The following is a 21,412-nucleotide window of genomic DNA, read 5'->3' as shown; positions in this document are numbered from 1 at the left end:
GGATGGAAAACGCACAGCGCTGCAATGTAAACACTTGTCTTCCTTCATATTAGATTTTCCATCATCTTCATCGCTCCTTCCTTCGGCGAGACGCACGTCTCACACTCCCCGCTTTCCAATTTGCAACGCCGCCGTTTCCCCAAGTACATGTTCATTTATTGTAGTTATTACTGTGTCATGTTGGATAAATTGATAACATGACATCAGTTGTTTGCTGCCTTGTTGCGCCGGCGGTCTGATTACGAGGTCAAGACATTAAGAGGCGGGACGTTCCTCTGAACTATCCTGGACTAAATGCTGAAGGAGAAACCCTTTAGCTCAGCAGAAACATAACAACAGTAGATATACGCACGCAGCTAAAACTCCTGGCTGTTATTTACTGAGATTTATTTATGGACAAACCAAACTCAAACGCAAAGAGAGGATTGATCTCCTAGCTTCAGACTGTAACTATGGTAACACATGGTCATCAAACAGTGAAGATCATACTTCGCATTTTGGTTTTAAGTCAACTTAGCAGTTCCTTTAAATCTTAAAAAGGTAAAGGTAAAACATTTCAATTGATCTACGTTTTATTTCAATGAAATACATTCAATATGGACTGCACAGTTGCCTTGCAGCAAGAAGGTTCTGGGTTCGATTCCCGGCTCCGGTCTTTCTGCATGGAGTTTGCATGTTCTCCCTGTGCATGCGTGGGTTTTCTCCGGGTACTCCGGTTTCCTCCCATAGTCCAAAAACATGACTGTCAGGTTAATTGGCCTCTCCAAATTGTCCCTAGGTGTGAATGTGTGTGTGCATGGTTGTGTGTCCTGTCTGTCTCTGTGTTGCCCAGCGACAGACTGGCAACCTGTCCAGGGTGACCCCGCCTCTCGCCCGGAACGTTAGCTGGAGATAAGCACCAGCAACCCTCCCGACCCCACTAAGGGACAAGGGTGTAAAGAAAATGGATGGATGGATGGATGGATGGATGGATGGATGGATGGATGGATGGATGGATGGATGGATGGATGGATGGATGGATGGATGGATGGATGGATGGATGGATGGATGGATGGATGGATGGATGGATGGATGGATGGATGGATGGATGGATGGATGGATATTCAATATTGGTGTTAAAACAATTTTTTCTATTTGATGTTCCAGCTTGGTATGGTTTGCCAAGCTAACCTTTAGCTTGGCAAACCATACCAAGCTAAAGGTTGGTTTGGTCCGTCTCTTGGGCCGGTTCAGCCATAGACATAATATAAGGACAGACGCCTCATGGACCGCTCTCGCCTATTGTCGCTGACGAGATTTAGGGAGCAGTCCACCACTCCACTCAGAGTTATGTGTTTAGCAGGCACAATGACGTATCAGCTCATTTAATCGATCATAACACGCTTTTTTGTTACTGGAAACCATATTCAAACAGCTATCAAAGCTATATTTATAAACAATTGTAGTATTTAAGTATGTTTTTAATACATAGTTCAGCATATTTAAATATGCTTAGTGGCTATAACAATAGAATAGGAATGGAATATTCTGATATCGATGTAGGAAGAGCATATTACAAAGCACACAGCCGTTCATAATTTATTTAATAAATTATTTAGTAATATCAATACATATTTATATAACTATACAAACACAAATGATTAATAATGACACAAATAAATAATGATTAATACTGAATAATATATACATGTTTATATATATGTGTTTTTCAGCCGATGAGTCCAAATTCCGATATGAGATTCATCCGTGCTGCAGTGTCTTTAGGAAACTTTCAAAACAAAAACGAAAGAAATGGGATGTATCTTACTATTGACAGAGTGAAAGAATTACATATAAATAATAGTCTTTACCACCTGTGTAAACTTTGCTAGTGAATGTTATAACACATAATATAAGTTTTATAATATATGTTACATTGTTTCATTTCTAATATAGGCTCTTGTGACAGATAATCTAAGTCAACGTTAGAAAATAATTAATTTTTTTAGATATACAGAATCTCAGCCTTCATAACGGGGCTGAACCCGTATTACATCAAGCACTGTAGCTAATATTAGCTGGTATCTCGCCGGTGGACATAAATACAGTAAAGTAATATTTCAATCACAAAATATATACAATAATATGTCCATTTTACTTGTGAAATAGTGTCTGTCGAGCCCTCACATCAATAATCCATAGATCCGAACAACAATATCCCTTAGTGCTGAGGGATCTTCTGCTGTTTTGATTGAGCGAAGTAGGAGGGACGACCGCTCCAAGATGGCCGCCGTATTTCCTGCGCCAGAGCAGCCAATGCGGGGTCTACTCTTATATTATGTCTATGGGCTCAGCACCCAGGAATAGTTAGCTAGAAATCAGTTTGCTAGCTAAGTATTTAGATATAAACTAAAGGTAAAGATTTTGCTTGCTAAATATTTAGTCTGGAGCTAAATGTTTACCTTATAGACTACATATTTAACTTCCTAAATATTTAGCTTCAAACTAAATGTTCAGTTAGCAAGCTCGATATTTAGCTAGCAAGATGTTTGATAACTAATTAGTTTGATAACTAAATATTTAGCGTCCTGGCTAAATTATTAGCTTCAAATTAAAGCTAAATGTTTATCTTGCCACTTCTTTTGTTTAGAGCTAAATATTTACTACATAAACTACATATCTAGATATCTCCATATCTAGCTTGATAAGTAAATATTTAGTTAGCATGCTCAATTGAGCTGGCCAGATCAATATTTAGCTAGTTAGCTAAACAGTTGTAGTTAACTACATGTAGCTTACATGTAGCTAGCTAAATGGAGGTACATATTTACATTTTAACTACATATTTAACAGTGTTGTGGTCAAGACCACCTAACCCGAGACCAAGACAAGACCCAGACCAGAGCGTATCGAGACCGAGACAAGAACAAGACTTTTAGGGTCCGAGACCAAGTCAAGATCAAAACCGAGGGAAGTCGAGACCGAGTCAAGACCAAGACCAGCGGCCTGCGCTAAATGGCACGATAAAATGTGAAATATGATCAAAATTGCTTCTCAAATTGATCTGAAAGATCCATATTCCCATAAAAACACCTAGATATTAAATACTTAATAAATTTTACCAATATTAAAATGAAGTGCTTCCATCTTTGTGCTACAATCCGCAATGGTCTCGTGCCATCCCTAAAAAGATAACGCCCTGGGCGTTTGCCGATATTGCTCATGTCAGAAACTACCATTCTCTGCACCATTAAACATAGCAAATGAGGCAATGCCCTGACGGTAAATAACGCTCAACTATGAACACTGACCAAGGAGCAACAAAGAAGTAACCAAGCACAAGGCGCTCACCGTGACTGTTTTCATCGTCTCTCCTGCTACATGAAGCCAGGCAGTCTGACACCATGGCAGACATTACAGCTGCCACTTTGAACAAAAACAATTATAGAGCTATGTGCATGCTCTGCGTACTCTTTCATTCTTGTGTTTTATTTATTTGTTAATCAAAAAAATATCAATGTATATGATTAAATAAAGTAATGATAGCTACTGCAGTGTACGCAAAGCATTACAAGAACAAAGAACGGCTCTCAGTGACACTCCAGTCCTATTTTCTAAAGAGCCATTCAGAAGAATCGGACTGTTCTTGAATGTCACATCCCTATATTGCAGACTTTTGGACACAGCGTTGTCCCATAAATGCGACAAGTCAGTCAACACCTCCGCACAATAATTCAGCGCAGTGAGTGACTTTTTTTTCATCACAAATGCTTAATGTGTCTCTGTACAGCTAGCTTTGCTAGCATCATGTCAACGGAGCTTACCTTTCTTTGAGCTACTTTTCTAAGTGACGAAAAAAGTTAGACGTCCCCACCGTCTGTGAAAGCGAAGCGCTGCTGAGTTAGCTGTAGCCATCGGATTTCTTATGATTTATGCAGCGCTGTTCTATTACTGACGATTAGACAGATCTTCTGCCGCTCAGAGAAAAACACTGCGCATGTCTCAGAGCGCCGCGTGTGAGTGAAAGGCGTCGAGGGGGAGTAACAGAAGCATGTAATTGCTTGGATTTTAATCGGTGTGTTTTGCACCCACCGAAAACAAAGATGTTAACAAATAAACTGGACAGTGTGCTGTACATTTAGTGATATTTTCACATATGGGGTCTTGACCGGTCTTGAAATAAAATGCCGAGTCCTCAACGCCCGAGACCGAGACAACACCGAGACCAAATGTGGTCAAGTCCGAGACGAGACCATCAAAAAAGGGTCTCGAGATCGGTCTTGAGACCAAGACCGATCTCGAGTACTACAACACTGATATTTAACTTAGTAACTAAATATTAACAATTAGTTCCAAACAAATGTTTAGTTTGTACAGCTCAATATTTAACTGATAAGCCTTTGTTTCTGTTAATTATGATGATTATCTGCTTACAGTGAATGAAAACATGAGATTTAAGATTGAAATTTTATGTGACCTTCATGTTTAAAACCTGTTTAAAGGTTGTTTTCAAAATGTGCTTTTAATCTGATGAGCCTCATCAATAACTAAACTGTCTCAAGAAGTGACAGGATCATGCTGAGGTGTTTCACTTCAAGATTAACTGATGATGGAAGCAGCAGGGAAATTGTCCTAAATCTTCTGAAATAACCAACAGGCTATCACTAACATTCTACAATTACAGCAATTAATTGCAATTAAGCAAAATTATTTAAACCCGAAAAAAAAGAACAATTCAGATTATCAACTTTCCTTCTGGCCGACATTTTTCCTGAAGTCAGGAAGTCGTTACCATTGGAGACGAGTTTGGTTCTGGGATTCCCGCTAATGATGGTGAGGATGGAGCGACCTGTCAGAGTTGAAGAAGGAAACCGGGTCACTGAGGGTTCTGAATCGGGTTGTTTGGTGCAGTCAGTGACAGGGAGGAGAAACTGTGGAGGTTCTGGAGAACGGCAGCATGCCTCCAGGTCCTAATTTATCCTGTTTGGATTTTCAGGCCACTTTAAGGGTTAAGATGAACTCTTAATAAATGCAAAAAAATCAGAGAACATTGTGAAAATAAGCAACATATGGTGGAAAGGCGCCTTTGGCAGCTCTTAATGTGCCTGTTTATTAAAACCTCCATAAATTTTATCATGATTGAACTTAAAAGTGAGAGGAGCGCGGTATGAAGTGACCTCTGAAGAGTTAATCTGAAAACAGGAGAAGAAATTCTTCACTGGAGCAGATAAAACCTCAGTATGTGTGAACAATGCAGACAATTCCTGTAAGTGTGTGTGTGAACGATGCAGACCGTTCCTTTAAGTGTGTGTGTGAACAATGCAGACCATTCCTGTAAGGGTGTGTGTGAACAATGCAGACCATTCCTGTAAGTGTGTGTGTGAACAATGCAGACCATTCCTGTAAGTGTGTGTGTGAACGATGCAGACCGTTCCTTTAAGTGTGTGTGTGAACGATGCAGACCGTTCTTGTAAGTGTGTGTGTGAATGATGCAGACCGCACCTCTTAGTGTGTGTGAAAGAGGCCTGCTGTCTTCAGGGAACACCTAAACTGTCAGAATCCCCATTATGTACTATCACAATGTCAGACAGCAGCATGTTCAAAACCAATGTGTGTGATGGGTTGAGACAGAGCTGACAGGAGGCAGACCCCTCCCTCATCCCATCTCCTCGTTTTGAGTCACTTTGAAAACTTAGCGGCTCCACCTTTAGAGTCCTGTGGGGATGAATCAACCTTGTGCTCCTATCTGAACGGCACACCTAGAATTACAATGGAGCACATCAAGGGACGGCCAAGCCTGACTGACAAGCCCCCCCTCAACCCCCACCCCACCCCACTATGAAAGCACAGGGCTCCTTCATTTGCATGATGGGGGGGAGTTAATCGGGGTTTTCCAGTGTGCCGTACTGATGGAGGGGGGGTTAACCGCAGCACCCTTCCCCAGGAGGACCAGGGCTGAAATCCTCTTAGGCTGGAAGACCTGAGCGCGCCCACCATTCCTCATGGGATGGGGGGGCTGACCTCCCTTCCACCACCTAACACCTTCACGATTAAAACAGCTTTAATTACCAAGAGATGACTGGCCCCGCCCCCTTCCAGTTCCAGCTCACGCTACCATATTCAGCCATCGTCTAGTTCAGCATCAGTCCATCAGCTCTTGACTACATATGTCCTCAGCCTGCTCTGGACCAAATGATCCCTCAGTCCTCTTGTTTCATTTATTCTGCTGGGGTTCACACACCTGACATCCATCATAGTGACGCTGAAAAACCTTGATAAATGTTCTGTGGTTATAGTACAATTTCTGTCATATTTCAGCTATTTGCATATTTTAATCAAAACCATGGTTTGGACAGAGAATGTCTCTTTATGCAAAAGTATAAGTCAGGAGAATGGTAGATAAAAAAAAAAAAAGCATTCACATGGCATGGTACAAGACTACGGGCTGCTGTTTGTAAAGTTATACAGTCAAACTTTAACAGCAATAATTTGGGTTATTTAGCTTGTTATAAGAGAAAAAACGGGTTAATATTGCAGACATATTTTTACCATGTTATTCATTAATTTATACATGCCACAAATACTTTAAATCTATTAGTTTGGAGCTCACTTACAACAAATGTTCAGTTAGTAAGCTTAATAGTTAGCTAGAATCTTGCTTTCCTAAATATTTAGATGTAAACTAAAGCTAAAGATTTTTGCTTGCTAGATATTTGGTTAACAAGTTCAATATTTAGATAGTAAGTTGGATATTTAGCTAGCAAGATGTTTGTTAGCTAAATAAGTAGCTTGACAACTAAATATTTAGCTTCCTAGGTAAATTATTAGCTTTAAACTTAAGCTAAACTTTTACCTTGCCAACTATTTTGTTTGGAGCTAAATATTTACTTTATAAACTACACATCTAGTAGTAAATATTTAGTTAGCAATCTCAATATTGAGCTGGCCAAGTCAATAGTTAGCTAGAAAGTTTGCTAAATATTTAGTTAGCCAAACATTTAACTTGATAACTATTTAGTTTGGAGGTAAATATCTACATTATGAACCACATATTTAGCTTGCTAAGTAAATATTTTGTTCTAACTAAACCAGCTTCAAGCAGTTTACACGTCAATATTCAGCTTTAAACTAAAGTTAAACATTTTGTTTGTTCACTATTTAGCTTGGACCTAAGCTCGCGAATTAAATATTGAACTTGTTAGCTAAATATTTAGCTTCAAACTAAACTGAACATTTAGCTTGCTAATAATTTGTATGCAGCTGAATATTTATTTTATAAATTACATATTTAGCTTAACTAAATATTTCACTTGCTAATAAAAATATTTAGCTCAAACTTAAGCTTGGAATTTTCTAAAAATGTTCTATTTTAGATTACATCACCGTAAATAAAGATCACACAACCTTCGCAGGGGTGTATATTTTTCGTGGCGTCTCCTGTTTCCCCCTCCTGCGCCGCCGTTTGAACCTCTGCTCCCCTGCAGACACCCAGGCACCTGAAGCACCGGGCAGCATTTCCATTATTTCCACAAACTGTTATCAGAGGATTCCACAGAGGAGGGGGTGTTTGATTTATGTTTCCTTGGATAATAAAGTACAGTATCACCAACATGTATAAAGCGCTCCCCAAGCGCCACCGCTGTCTCCTTGATTAATGCCTATTTAATTAGGCGGTGTGCTAATTAAGCAATAAGTAATGACAAGGTGCGCATTTATGCAAAGATAATGGAAACCCCTGAGAAGTCGCCCAATCGTATCATTTCTGGACAACAGTGAAATTAATATGTTTGACCATTGTTATGCTCCGCATTAACTACGTGTGATAATCATCATATGTGTTTACCCTAAATAAATGTAATTATCAGAACAGGCTCTAATAAATGCAGACAGAGGATTATGTCAGAGTAAATAGCAGCTGTGGATGTCAGATGTATCAATAGTCAACATGGAGACATCTGAAGGAGCCATTAATCAAAACACACTCTACTGTTTCAACTTCCACAACCTGAGCCAAGCTGCAAAAATGACCAATTTCCTACCAGTTTGCGTCAGCAGCAACGCTCACCACCGCTTTCCCTGATCACGCAGTCCAGCACCGATTTTCCTGCGAATATGCTTAGCTGCCGTTCCCTGGTGTCAAACGTCCCTATGCAGGGACTTCCTGATGTGTGTAAGACGAGCGGTATTTACACTGATTAATGGTCCCTGGCTTCAGGCGGGCCGCGGGCCGCTCGCTCTCCAGACAACAGTGACAAATAAATCTATCAATCATGAGGGGGATTTGGTGAGCGCGAGCCGTCAGGCAGAGCTGCAGCCTAAACACTTTGCTGTAAACAAAACATGTGTAGTTAACGTACAGTTAACGCAGCACTTTGCGTTACGGCTTGACCGGCATGCTCCGCTTTGCTGATTATGCCCTTTACTACATCTGGAAATCACAAACTGGAATACAGCGGAACATTAAAAATAACTGGATGATATCTGGTAAATAATTTCCTCATCTATCTCGACCATTGAAGAGATGCTGCCACTACCGTGCTTTATAATTGGTTCAGTCGTCCTAGTCTGATCTCAACTCCTAGAAATGAATCTCTTGCTCAACTTAACCTGACGGTATAAAACTTTTCTCCAGAAGGCATTTGGTCTGCCTTGTTGGCAGCTGCAGATTTCAGTTGAGTTGACCATTTGATATCTATAAAGGGTCAAAATTATAGATCATGAATATAAACATAAACTCAACCCCAGTCATGTGTTCTAATATATGTTGTTATAATTAACAGTAATTTACTGTCAATTATAACAACAATGATTCAAGTAATATGAAAAAAATACACAAAAACTTAAGGCAATACCACATTGTTGCTCATTTAGCTTGTCTCAGAAGACACTGGAAAAAGGTCAGAGAAGATATTCTTAATTAGTTATTCAACATCGAAAACAAGAGGTGGTAACACTTCTGATAATATGCTAATGCGCTAACAGCGCTAATTTTTATCTAACTTTGAAAACATTAAGCAAACTTAGCAAATTTATGTGGCCATCTTGTAAACTTTCAGTTGAATGAAGTTCTGTGTTGAAGTCTGGATAATTAATTGTGAGAAAATCTTTAAGTTGTTATCCATGCTCTTATTCTGAAGGGGTGAAGACTGTTTACGCAGCAAATTACATTAATTCTCTACTCAGAATGTGTCGTCGTAGAACGGTAAGCAGTTTCAAAATCTACTGATGTCCTGCGTGTTGTCTGACCAACCCACTACCTTGGTTAATTTGGCTAAATAACCAAGGTTAGCAAAACTTAACAACTATAAAACTGAATGAGAGAAAAATCTGATCCAAAGAATCACATTCTGAATCACAAAGTGTACAGAAAGGTGTGTAATGAATAATTTGACCTTGTTGAGGGCGATATAGCATACCTGTCAAGTTTTGGATTTGAGAATATGGGTAATGTTGTCCTCCGGGTGTAGGAGCTTTAAGTTCTTACATTAGCTTTAGCCATTAAAGCTAATGTGAGAGAGGGGGTAAAGCTAATGGGAGACTGGTGGATGGGGGTAAGAAATTGTAGTTTTTCGGCCAAAACAGGAGACTTGACACATGTGAAACACACATTGGGTCATTGACAAAGGCTGAGTATCAAAATGTTTGAAATTAGCACTTTAAAATTAGCTTATAACATGATAATCTAAACTATCAGGTTGGTGTAGCGCTTTAGCGTTAGTGGTGGAAGTAATGTTAGCTAGCTTTTTAACTATCAGTGCCCATCAATGTCATAAACCACTGTAAAAACACACATTAACCTTGGAAGCTGTTATGGCAAATTAAGTAATAAATGTGGGAAAAGCAGAGCAAGAGCCATCAGAACTTGTTAAAGTAGCTTTTTAGTGAAAATCTGCTTTCAAGACATTTTAAGTAACTTTTGATTATAGTAATTCCGTCTTTGACTTATACAAGCAAAATGAGGTAATAAAGACCTTAATTAGGTTAGTCACATTAAACCAATTCTGCTTCAAATAGACAAAAACTGAAACAACACTGATATCCCCCGCTGACTGTTTGGGCTTGTTAAACTGTATTAATCCACCAGAACACATGTCTGAGTCTGAGCGTCGCTAAGTGAAGACATCAGCGGTCGTCCTCGGTCCTCGTGGAGCGCAGCGCTAGCGGCTGCCTGCTGCAGAACAAGCCCCTGGTTGCTTTCAACCATCTGGAAACCAACACTGTGAACGCCTAAACTGGACGGATGGATGAAACTGTAAGAGTCTCAGCTGTACTAGATATGATCTCAGGGATTACAAATCATCTTCTCATCTTCTTTTCTTATGCAAACCTGGAAAATTCATTCAATTCCAAACTCTTACCGACTTTTCCAGGCTATAAAGGAACACCTGATTGTATAATCAAGGGTTCTTCTGTAGCTCCAGTTCCTAACGGCCATTTTAAAAACACAGCGAGTCAGAATTTGTTTTGTGTGAAGAAATATTATTTTTCCCTCCGTCAGTGGGTGTGAATCAGTAGCGGAGGGGACGGCCGACCCGCCGTTCAGTCCCACCAGGAAGTCAGAGTAAGTAATGCTAAAGAAAAACCTAATAAGAACCTGCAGGAAGGTCGGGAAAATGATGATTATCTTTAATCACTAACCTGCCTCAAGTGGCGCCGCTGCATTATCCCACCACCTTCATTCCTTATAAAAATATCCATCACACACCAAGCCGGGCCGATGAAAAGGCGATGGGAACGGAATGCCAATGGCCTCATTACTTGTCTCTGCACATTGTAACTGGAAATTGCTTCTTTCAGGTTTTGTTTGCTCAAGCAATTACAATAAACTCTCGGCTTGACACGTTGTTTGCACAGATGTAGGGCATTAATAAACATGAGCTCTAATCTGAATTATTGAACTGCTCAACGTAATTCCCCCCCAAAAAGAGGAAAAAAATGAATTTGGAGCCCCAGATGAGTTGAGGGGACAGGAGGAGACGAGGACTGCGGGAATCCCTTGGATTTCTTCCCCCTACCGGCAGATTTCATCCCCAGAATTCCTCTAATTAGATGTGGGAACTGGAAGTGAAGGTTTTCCCAACGAATGACGACTGCGTTGGAGTTTGATCCTAACATCGCTATAAAACAGTACAGTAATGCCAGAAGCCGTATAAGCTAACATCCATCTGCTATTAGAGATTCAGCCAATCAGCACCAATGGAAAAAAATGCAGGTACTGGATTGGCTGTTCTGCAAACAGCAAATTTTCTTTCAAATATTTTTGATATGATCTACAAAAAAAATAATCTGGACTCCCACAGAGAAATTTGAAAACGTGAAACTATGATGTAGATGCTGATGCCAATTTGTAGGTTGTGGACCTATACGTTTAAAATCCAAGGGAATCTGGATGTAATTTCACAAAAGACAGGATTTTTCTAAGATTTTGAACAACATTGAATCTGTTTTGCGTTTCAGCAAAAGCTGCTCGTCTTTTCCTTTCCATGAAATCTCCTCTGTAAAAGCGTGAGCGAGCCGGCTTCCCAACCAGGTGGGGAATATCTACAAGAAGAAGAATGCAGAAATAACATTTTTTTTTCTTTTTCTCCTGGAGGAATCTTAAGATGTTCAAAAGGCATAGCAGAGGGGTTGGGGGGGGTGGCCATTCTGGAGAATCAAAAAGACTACGTAGACTTTGATCACCTGCATCTCATTCAATGCTAAATTACTGCGCCGGTCGTCCGCTCTTCCACGTGGGAGCACGATGGAAGCTTATTATACTGTACACAGAGGCAGGCGGCGAAATGAAAGAGGTCTTTTGTCGGTTCTTTGATTACAGTAAAGTCATTGTGGCTGCTAAAGCAGACTAGCAGTGAGTTCTGAGTGGAGGAAGGACTGACTGAACCTGTCCTGAACCGCAGGTCTCTGGGACGCTTCTGTCAATGCTTGATTTGAAATCTTGGGAGTACATAAGGCTCGCCATGCTGAGCCCGCCCCGCTTCCGGGGAGCATCAACTCTGTCGTCGCAGGTTGTTCAAACAGCAAAGTTTGGTGCGCGAGCATCCACTGAATGCGTGTTTGCCTGCATGCGCATTAGCATATCAGTGTTTGCCCCAGAAGTTGCGGCAAAGCGGCCGTCCTCTCCTTGGAGAAAGCTGCTTGGCAAACACCTCGGAGTAAACAAGACAACCAGTGACAATATGCTAATGAGGGACATTCATTATCCCCTTCCCTCCAACAAGCTCCGCCTCGCAGGAGACGCTTCAGATCTGCAACATCTCCATCAGCATCCAAACCTCCTGCCTACGTCGCCTGATTAATATCTCATCAAGCAGCACTTTCTCCCTCCAAGCGGACCATCACTCATGCGCCCATCAGATGCCGTCGCTTCTTATGAGATTGCACCTTAAGGTGGGGGAGATAAAGTTATGTTGTGGAGATGGATGCAGCGACCAGTCAAGGAGATTAATTGTCGCAGAAGGCTGGACGGTTGTTGGAGTTTTCTTTTTTTCTTTCACCCTGTTTCAAGGTGTCCGGCTACATGCCGCCGCAGTGCTCTTTGGGTCAATAAACAGCCGATGAACAAGTTGCAGGATAGAATTGCAATAAAGCTCCAGCTTAATTGAATCGGACAATGGATTGGCTTTATTAACTCTGCAAATATTTACTTTGCTGCCGGTAGCCTAAACTCATTACTCTCTTATGGATTTCCTCCTCCTCCACGTTTACTGCTGTGAGTTATTCACAAGGCTGCTTTGCATTGTTAACAATTATTCCAGAAGCAACCCAACACCAAAGGAAGACCTCTTAATGATGCAGGGGGGAAAAACAGAGATATTGTGGAAGGAACCCGAGATATATTGATTCACTAGCAGGGAAATAAAGAGCGGACGCTCATATGTAAACACAGACGTGTGACTAAGCTACTGCCCAGAGATGTTTGCACTTTACAAGCAAATTACCCCCAAAAATGTCAATAAAAATCTGATTTACATAAATAAAAGTGCCGGAGTAACAATTCAGACAAGAAATCAGACTGTTTGAATTGAAACATTTAAGTAGCATCTACAGTCTAGATTCTGGGCTTGAGTTAATCACAGTTTGTTGTCTTGGGTTTCTCCACAAGCTGGTTTCTCTGCAAACAGTCCTCCGTCATCGTGGAAAACAGATATATTCTGACCAGGGCAGAGATGAATTATTAGAGGAAGTTGTGGATGGAGGACTCACTCTCTAGAAAGCGGTTCTAGAAACATTTTGCTACCAGTTCCAGCACAAGACAACAATGTTTTACAGCAGTCACTTTGATAATTAGACCGTTAGCTTCATTCAGTTTGGTTAGCCTTAATGTTTAACCAAATTAGGCAACATACAGTATATAGACAATAAGAATTTTACATTTTCTCTCTAAGCTCAGACCAGTTTCAAATGAGCCAGTTTAATTAACAATCAAGACCGGACGACAATTTTTACAACTTAGTCAATTTCACCTTCAATCCAGCAAAACAGGATGTTTAGAGACAACAAGTGTTGCAAAACTTTTTGAAAAGAAGATTGCTTCTAAGTTTGGATAAATATCTACTCCAGAAAATTTGTTGCAAATCTTTAAAAGCACCTCCCTTCTTTTTTTCTATTTTTAGAATTTAAAATAATGATCAACATAAAAATGAAATGAATGGAAAATAAAGAAAAAAAAACAAAAACAGCTTTCATCCAAATGAGACAAAAATATTAGTTTTAATGGAAATTTAATGCAATTATTTTATTTTAAAAACTGATACAATCTGTATTTGTGTTTATATTTAAACACAAACACATATGTTTATATTTAAAAATATTAGTTTGTTGTTTATGATTCTGAGACATAGTTATTAGGAACCCTTGGGGAAGTTTCAGTGGTTGGAAAACCCTGATCTGAGATAAAACAATTAATTTAACAATTAAATTATGAATATATATAGATGTGTTATTGAGAGTTATACTTTATTTTGATGTTAACCGTGTCTTTAAGGGCAGTGTATTTTATCCCACCTATTCTGTCACAAAAGCTTTTATTTTAAAATGAAATCCCTTAATTATTTTTCTTTGATTCTTGCTTTAAATTTGGGCAGTGTTTGCATTTTGCAATGGATAATAAGATCAATGTGTGACACTTAGCTTGTTGTACCATTGACATCCACAGTTTACATTTGTTCCTCATGCAGTTTGGTTTCCGTTTTCCTGGAGTTGAAAATCACAATGTGATACTTTAGTCACCATTTTCTGGTCTGTAAATCAACTAATTTGCAAATATCGGAATTTTTACAACTTTTTATGACTTGTATAAACAAGTCAGAACCAACATGGCTGATAATTATTGACAAAGTCAGGTCTTCTTTAATAGTTCCAGCTGGTTTAATCTCTGATGAAGATAGAAAATGTAGAATTGTTTGGATTTCCAGAAATTTCAGAAATGAAAAGCTAAGAACAAATATATGTTGATACAAATGTTTCCTTTCTTTAAGAAAGACAGATTGGATTTGATAGTTCTGGTAATTTCTGGTTCCAGGGTTTAGGGGGCGATGACATTTTAATATTCAGTTGCAATGTCTACTAGATGTTAAAACCGATATTTACAGCTGCTTAACTGTATTCTTGGAGAAATTGAGTTCAACTAATGGCCCGGCCGTTGGAAACAGTCCAGTTGTTTTCGTGGCCCTTTGGGGAAAATAATTGCCCTGCTCTAATTTACAGAGAGGGCTGGTAATTAATAATGGGTAAGAAGAGGCCAGAAGAGGAAAACAACAACAACGTTATGGTGTTTACCATATTCCAAAAATTTCCAAGTTTTAAAACGTTTTGAGCTCTTGAGACACAACTCATAATTCAGAGCAGTGAGGTAATTTATTTCCCCAGGTTTTAATATGTTACAGATGAGCGCCCGTGTGTTTTTCTGCAGTTGGAGCGTCGCAACACAGAGGCCAGGTGTGTAGGGGGGCCCCCCCCCCACCGCCACGGCATGCCTGTACCCCAATACCTGTGGTGCCTTTCATGGTTCAGGGCCCTCTAATTTCAGCGGAAAGTTGCACATATTTCATGGACACAGAATGAGGACGATGGTGGAGGCAGGAGTAAGAGTTGGGGGTTGGTCCGGCTCAGGGGGGGGCTGATGATGGACTGTACCTCTCTTCCTTTGAGGCATTGCAGGCAGTCCACTTTACAACAGAAGCTTTCTGGATGATTTGGTTGAGCCACAGGCTCCTGTAGCTTCAGGTTGCCTTCGAATGCCTGGTTGATTGAGCCAAAGCTGGAAACCTACGTAGGGTTCACGGGACCCCAGATAAGATCGGCTGAAGACCCCCCGAAGAGACTTCATACAGCATCAGCTCAGATTAAAGTAGGAGGCTACATCACACTGAGCTAGCTGAAAATGCGAAGTATAGCTGGAAGCTAAAATTCAACAACTTTCTCATTTTAAAACAACTTGAAAACACTGGAGTACATCTTCACAACATACGGTTGTAGGTTTAGTTCCTGTTGTGTGGACTCAATCCACCAACAACCAAGGAAACTTTAAAACTTAGAGTCAAACTACCAACTGCTAATTATCATGGAAAGATGTTCTTGTGCTTTCGAAACGTCTGGCCAGATCATGATCCTTACTCTTAGGAACCAGCATTTCAGACTGTTGTAGCTGTGAAATGTTTACATCCAATTTGTTTCTTTAATGCACACACATTTTGTACGAGTCATCAATCAATTTGTACTTAGCCTTAAGATGTCAGTATTAGATTTATAGTGGACACATGCTTTTAAATTCTTCTTTTTCACATTTAAATCATTCAGATGTGCAATAAAGAAAGGTGAACTGCCATGCCCTGGTCTGAATCATGAACAACTAGTTTATGATGCCGTCTCTTTAAATTCAAATGAGGTCGCGGAGTGTTACAGCCACTGTTCAGCCATTTTTGTAGTTTGATAGCAGATAACATCTAGTGGCACAGAAACTTTTAATTCCCAAATTGATTTTAAAAAATGTCAACAACTGAGAACTTGCCCTTCCAGTTAAACACGCTGGAGCCAGAAAATACTGCAACATGAATAAATAAACATGAACATGAACACAAACTCAATGAAGTTAGCAAGCTAGTGCCAAGAACATTCATATGGACAAAAATTATGCTGAACTGTTGATTCAATAGTACCATTAAAAATGTGAAGTACAGTTCTGTCCTCAAGGACCAAGCTAACACCTTTGCAGCAAATATTGTGACATAAAAGTTCAAAAAATGTGATGATAGAAAAAACTGAGCTGATTGAAAAATATGACCTAAACAGAATATGAAGATATTTATTCAGCACTGACTCCTTTGTCTTTAGAATGGCTATCTTAGTATACAGCAAATGTATCTGAGGCCTAAGGAAGTGGATTTTGCATGTCTCCTTTCACAACAAATGATTTGGAGCACTCTAAAGCCTTAGTACCCATTGTTAGAACTTTCCACTGCAAAGTTCTAAACATATAAACTTGTTGACCTGAATACTATTTCTTCCTGTGATTTTTGCCTCAGTCTATATGGTGTGTTTTTGTGAAATCCCAGAGTGAAGAGTAAAGTCTCTGCAAACAGCAGGTTCAGACTTCAGGCACCAGCTCAAACATACACAGGTGGGCAGCTGATTGCTTAGAAACATCAATTAGGATAATGGTGTCACAGACACAGGATATGGCCATTTGAATGAAGGAATATCAGAATTGGAAATCAGGTATTAATGGTCACCGCTCATGGAAATCGAGAAATAAAGCCTAAAATTACCAGAACCACTCCAAAACCTGCTCTAATGTATCGAAAATTACACATTTCTTTATGCTCCATTAATGCAACACCTGAAATAAATGAGCCATTTTGATCATTTTAAAGTAAAATTGAAGTCATTAATTGGCCCATTTCAAAATTTCCCCGACTTGTTAGAAGCTTTTTCATCTCTAGCCCCCTGTAAGGAGCCGAATCGCTCAGAGAGGAGCAGCCATTAAAGCGGCCCATTTCCCTGTGCTGGATAAAACCCGTATTTCCATGCATCCCTCCCCAGGTGTGTTGCAGAGGGACCTGGAGTGTTGTCCCAGCTGTTTGGGTTGCCTGTCCTCGGGGCTCCAGCCATCCGGATCGATAGACGTGGCCTGGAGGAGAGCAGACTGTTGCTGGACTTCTTGCTGGATGAGAAGCAGCATCCTGCCTCTCCAGAGGACCAAAGGACCAACAACGCACGCACTGGAGAAGCTGAACCTTGACCCCTGACATCTGACCTGTGACCCATCTGTCTGATGGCCTATCGATTATGTCTGGCCTCGCCTTAGTGATTTCTCCCTCTAATTACGTTATGTTTTGTGTTCAGACCTCAAAACCAGCAAAATTTCAATTTAAATGTTAGAATCAGAAAGACAGAATTTAGCATCATTTCATCTTCTGACCATTAAGTAACGTGGTTAGAGATCAGAAGTCCAAGCTATCACTGCTGCAGCTCCTTTACACATTATTAATAAAGCAAATAAACAAAGATGGAAAGGAAACCACACCATTTACCATTTCAAATCAACATGTTTTATCAAATGTGTGTTTAGTATTTGGTCAAACAAAAGGTTCTGATCCCCACTTTGAATAACTAGATGATACAAACTCACAGGTACATTCATAAAACCGCCACATTATGAAGGTCGGCAAATCCAACTTGTCCATTTATTTAAATGCAAAGGAAGACCTGATCCAAAGATTTCACTGCGTCAGATTTTCCAACAAGAGCACTTTTTAGGCTAACAGATTCTGCTAAACAAATATCTCTTGAAAGTTGGTGGTGCTGTAATTTCAGAAAAAGAAACACAGAAGGAAAAAAACTGACTATTACAACCTGTAGATTTAAAAACATTCACGGAACTGGTTCTGAACTTTAATTTAAAACAAATTGAATTTAAAATGTGGTTTTCATATTTAATTATGAACAACATTTTCAAATATCAAAATTTTCTTGGGGTCAAATATACTGAATTAAAAAAATGCCACCTGATGAAAGCTAGTTGAAATTTTGCATCATGCATCTTAAAAGCAGGTAAGCCAGAGTGTTCCCACATTGATGTACATTTCACCTATGGTTAAATCCATGTGATTTCTAAAGACCAGCACTTTGTGTGACCCATAAATTATGCAAATTAAATACTGTCTGCTGAAAGCAGGTCGTAGTTTTGAAGCTGCAGAAGAAATGATAAGTGAACTATCCAAATTCAGGAAAATACTGGATTATAACAGAGATCCACCAAAGTATTTTTGTAAAACCAAGCCTAAGTTGTGTAATTTCTGAAGTGCATGCAAACAAAATTGACACTATCAGGCTGATATTTTTGATAAAATGAAATGCAAGAACTTAGGGGAAAGTCCTCCCCATCTTTATGTAGATTACAGTAATGCTAAAAGTTGGGTCTCCTTTTTTCATCAGCAAATACTTTTATGCCAACACCATGTATGCTATTCTGGAAAATATAGGCATTTGTTTCTTTACGTAAAACAGACTTTGAAGAACTTTGCTTGACACTCTCTACAAATGTTTTTCATCGGTATTAAAGAAGACGTTATTGTTAAACCAGGACTCTGAGCAGTTCAGCTATATTTTTCTCCTATCTTAGTTTGGTGGCGTCTCCAGTTGCGACACCGTTTTGCTTCTCAGCAGTGAGAATCTCCCCCTAATGAAGCCTTTTTCAATTTTTCAGTGTATTTCTGGCCTCGCTCCAGCTTCTCTCAGATGGCGACCAGATGTCGAGACGTATCTGTAAAGACTCCCAACACTCCACTGTTTTATAAAATCCTCTCTTAAGCTCCATCTAATGTCTATTTTCCTCCTTCGGCTGAGAGGAAATATTATTTGCAGAGCGCGGGGCTGCATTTGTTGGCAAAACAGTTCAAACATGCGATTCCTGCTTCCCTCATTAGGCCACTGAATTTAAGCTGATGACAAGTTGGTGGCGAGTGTAAAGAGGCAGGAGCTGCTTGCCAACAGAAGCAACTGTGTTACTAAGAGGTTTACCAAGCAAGAAACAGTCTTGGAATATTTATAGGATTTTGACTTGGATCCCTCCCCGAGGACTGAGCATCGAAAACCTGCAATCTGTGGATCGCCAAAGGCAAACTGACGGTGGAGGTCAAGCCTATAGGTTTTTCTTTACATGAAAACAACTCGTAAAAGCCAAAGAGACAGACGAGGGGAGACAATAATGTATTCTGCACCCAGAAGCAGGATTTTGAGAGGAGTATAGATTTCTTTTTTACTATTATTATCCTTTTTTTTTTTCTTTTACAACCACTCAGTTTTTGTTGTTACAGGCATCTCCTCTCATTTTCCAAGGATCAAAAATCCATTTTGGACCTTCCATTCAATATTAAATCTGGCAGGTATTTGGATGCACAACAAACTCAATTTACTGAGGCGATTTTGAGATCTTTTGTCGATGATGGACAACAAAGATCCCCTCTTTCATTTTTAATGTGACTGCAACAGGTCTGGTAGCATCGACTTGTCTTTAAGGTACTGAAGGAAACAAAGAGCGTGTTGAAAGCTGTTTTAAGTCTGTTCCGCTGCATATTGTGAATAGTGAATTTACCATCTAAAAAGTATGCGTAAATTCTCTAAAACATGTCAGGCAGTTCATTTCTTTATTTGGAGCAAAAAAAACAACAACAAAAAAACAAACACTAATTTCTAAATTCTTTGTTGTTTTCATTTAAACTGAAAAATCAAATAAAGTTTATTTACACGGTTCATTATTTGGTTTTTGTTTCAGAACAAAATGGGAAAAATAAATTAATCGTGTTTCGTTTTTTCAGTTTTTAAAAACGGAAAAAATGAAATAAAAAAATGTGTAAAATCAAACTAAATAAAAATGCACTGTGTTTGATTTTTGCTTCAGCTAGTTAAGCTGAAGCAAAAATCAGCTTCAGCTAACCTAGCTGGCACCATGACAACATGTTTCATGGTGTGTCATGTGTCATGACCCAGTGGTCCTGCTGTTAGAAAAAACAATCAACCGCTCACAAAAACCAGAACCAAGTTCTCCTGGAAATAAACTGTGCTATGATCAGTTTTGCTCAAATCATCAACTGGAAATGTTCCAAGATTTTACTCTGTTCAGGATTCTCACACAACGATGAAAGAGATCGTGTATAACAAGTATCTCTTAATCATATTGTTGATGGGTAAAAATCCCACAAGTCTCTAATCTGTTGGACATCCAATACCTCAACATTAGCAAATTAGCATTAGCTATGTGGAGCAATTGGCTCAACAGGCAGGGATTTGTTTGCTAACAGCCAACGAATGATGAAATAAGTGGTGCAATCAGCTTCCATAAACCTGCGCAACAACTTTGACATCCATTTGGAAGATGTGTGGTGCCTATTGACAGGTGGAGGGGAATGTTTGGGGATAGATGGCCCGCTAGCTTTGGTTTTAGTGCAACTGTAAACAGGATTAGCATTGGCAGGTATCACGCCATGAGCTAAAGCATCCGTTGGGAATGGTAAGATGCAAATAGCGGCTAATGAACTCGGCTGCTGTTTGGACCGAGGGAAGGAGATGAACACAGGGACGACTGAATGGGCAGGAGATTGATTAGTCTGGATGAAGTCCAGCGGGTCAGTTTTTAATGGTTTATGGAGGATTTCCAGCGTGCATGAGCACGGCGCACCACTCCGTCTTGTGCTTTGTCTTAGGTTAACAGAGCAGCAGTTCATCCACTGTATCCCCATCAAGATCAGAGGGTGCTGCATCAAGCTGTCCGCATTAAAGACAGGCTTTTATTGGGCCGACTAAATCTGTCCCGTACACAGAGACGAACAATGAGGCTAGGAGAAAAATGAATGCCACCTGGCAGTTTGAAAGAGGGACAGCCGTTTGCTGCTGTAATCCATTCAGGGTAATCACCTGGGGGCTGCAGGAGAGGCTGCTGCCTTTCTCTCCCTAAACGCCATTCAGCGGCGACACGGTGATGAAGAGCAGGGTGCGGTGGGAGAAGTGCTTCGTTCAGGGATCAGCATGTTTTCACAACCATTGTTCCTTCAGATGTCACTTAACTTTCTACTGTCTGCTCTCATCAAGCTGGAATATCTCAACGAAGTATTCAAAGGTTCCCACAAGCATTTTCTATGTATAAATTCTGTAATTTTCCAAAGTCTGACTTCTAAATTACAAAAGAAAATTCACTTTAGTTTAGGCTTCACATCTGGAATCCTTAAAATAGATGAGGAATGATACTGAAATAAATTCCATGCTTTTCCAAACTTTTCCAACCCTGATATTTCACATCACCTTTCAGGAGGACGGTCTACATCGCACGTCTGTGGGGAGGAGATCGAAAGCAATTACCATTAGAAGGTGCCTATCGTTAGCCGAGTGCATCCCCCCCAAACTCTCTGCACATGCAATTTAACAGTTGGATCAA

At 39.9% G+C, this 21,412-nt stretch overlaps 1 pseudogene; it reads left to right on the top strand.

Moving 5' to 3' along the window:
• Positions 1-17,221, top strand: part of LOC145554381 (uncharacterized) — a 53,206-nt pseudogene extending 35,985 nt beyond the window's left edge.
• Positions 17,222-21,412: the final 4,191 nt, after the last annotated feature.

The sequence above is a fragment of the Poecilia reticulata genome, chromosome 2 (genome assembly GCF_904066995.2).
Source record: "Poecilia reticulata chromosome 2, P_reticulata-male-v2, whole genome shotgun sequence".
In the NCBI taxonomy this organism is placed as follows: Eukaryota; Metazoa; Chordata; class Actinopteri; order Cyprinodontiformes; family Poeciliidae; genus Poecilia; species Poecilia reticulata.
This window is presented reverse-complemented; position numbering and strand designations above follow the sequence as displayed.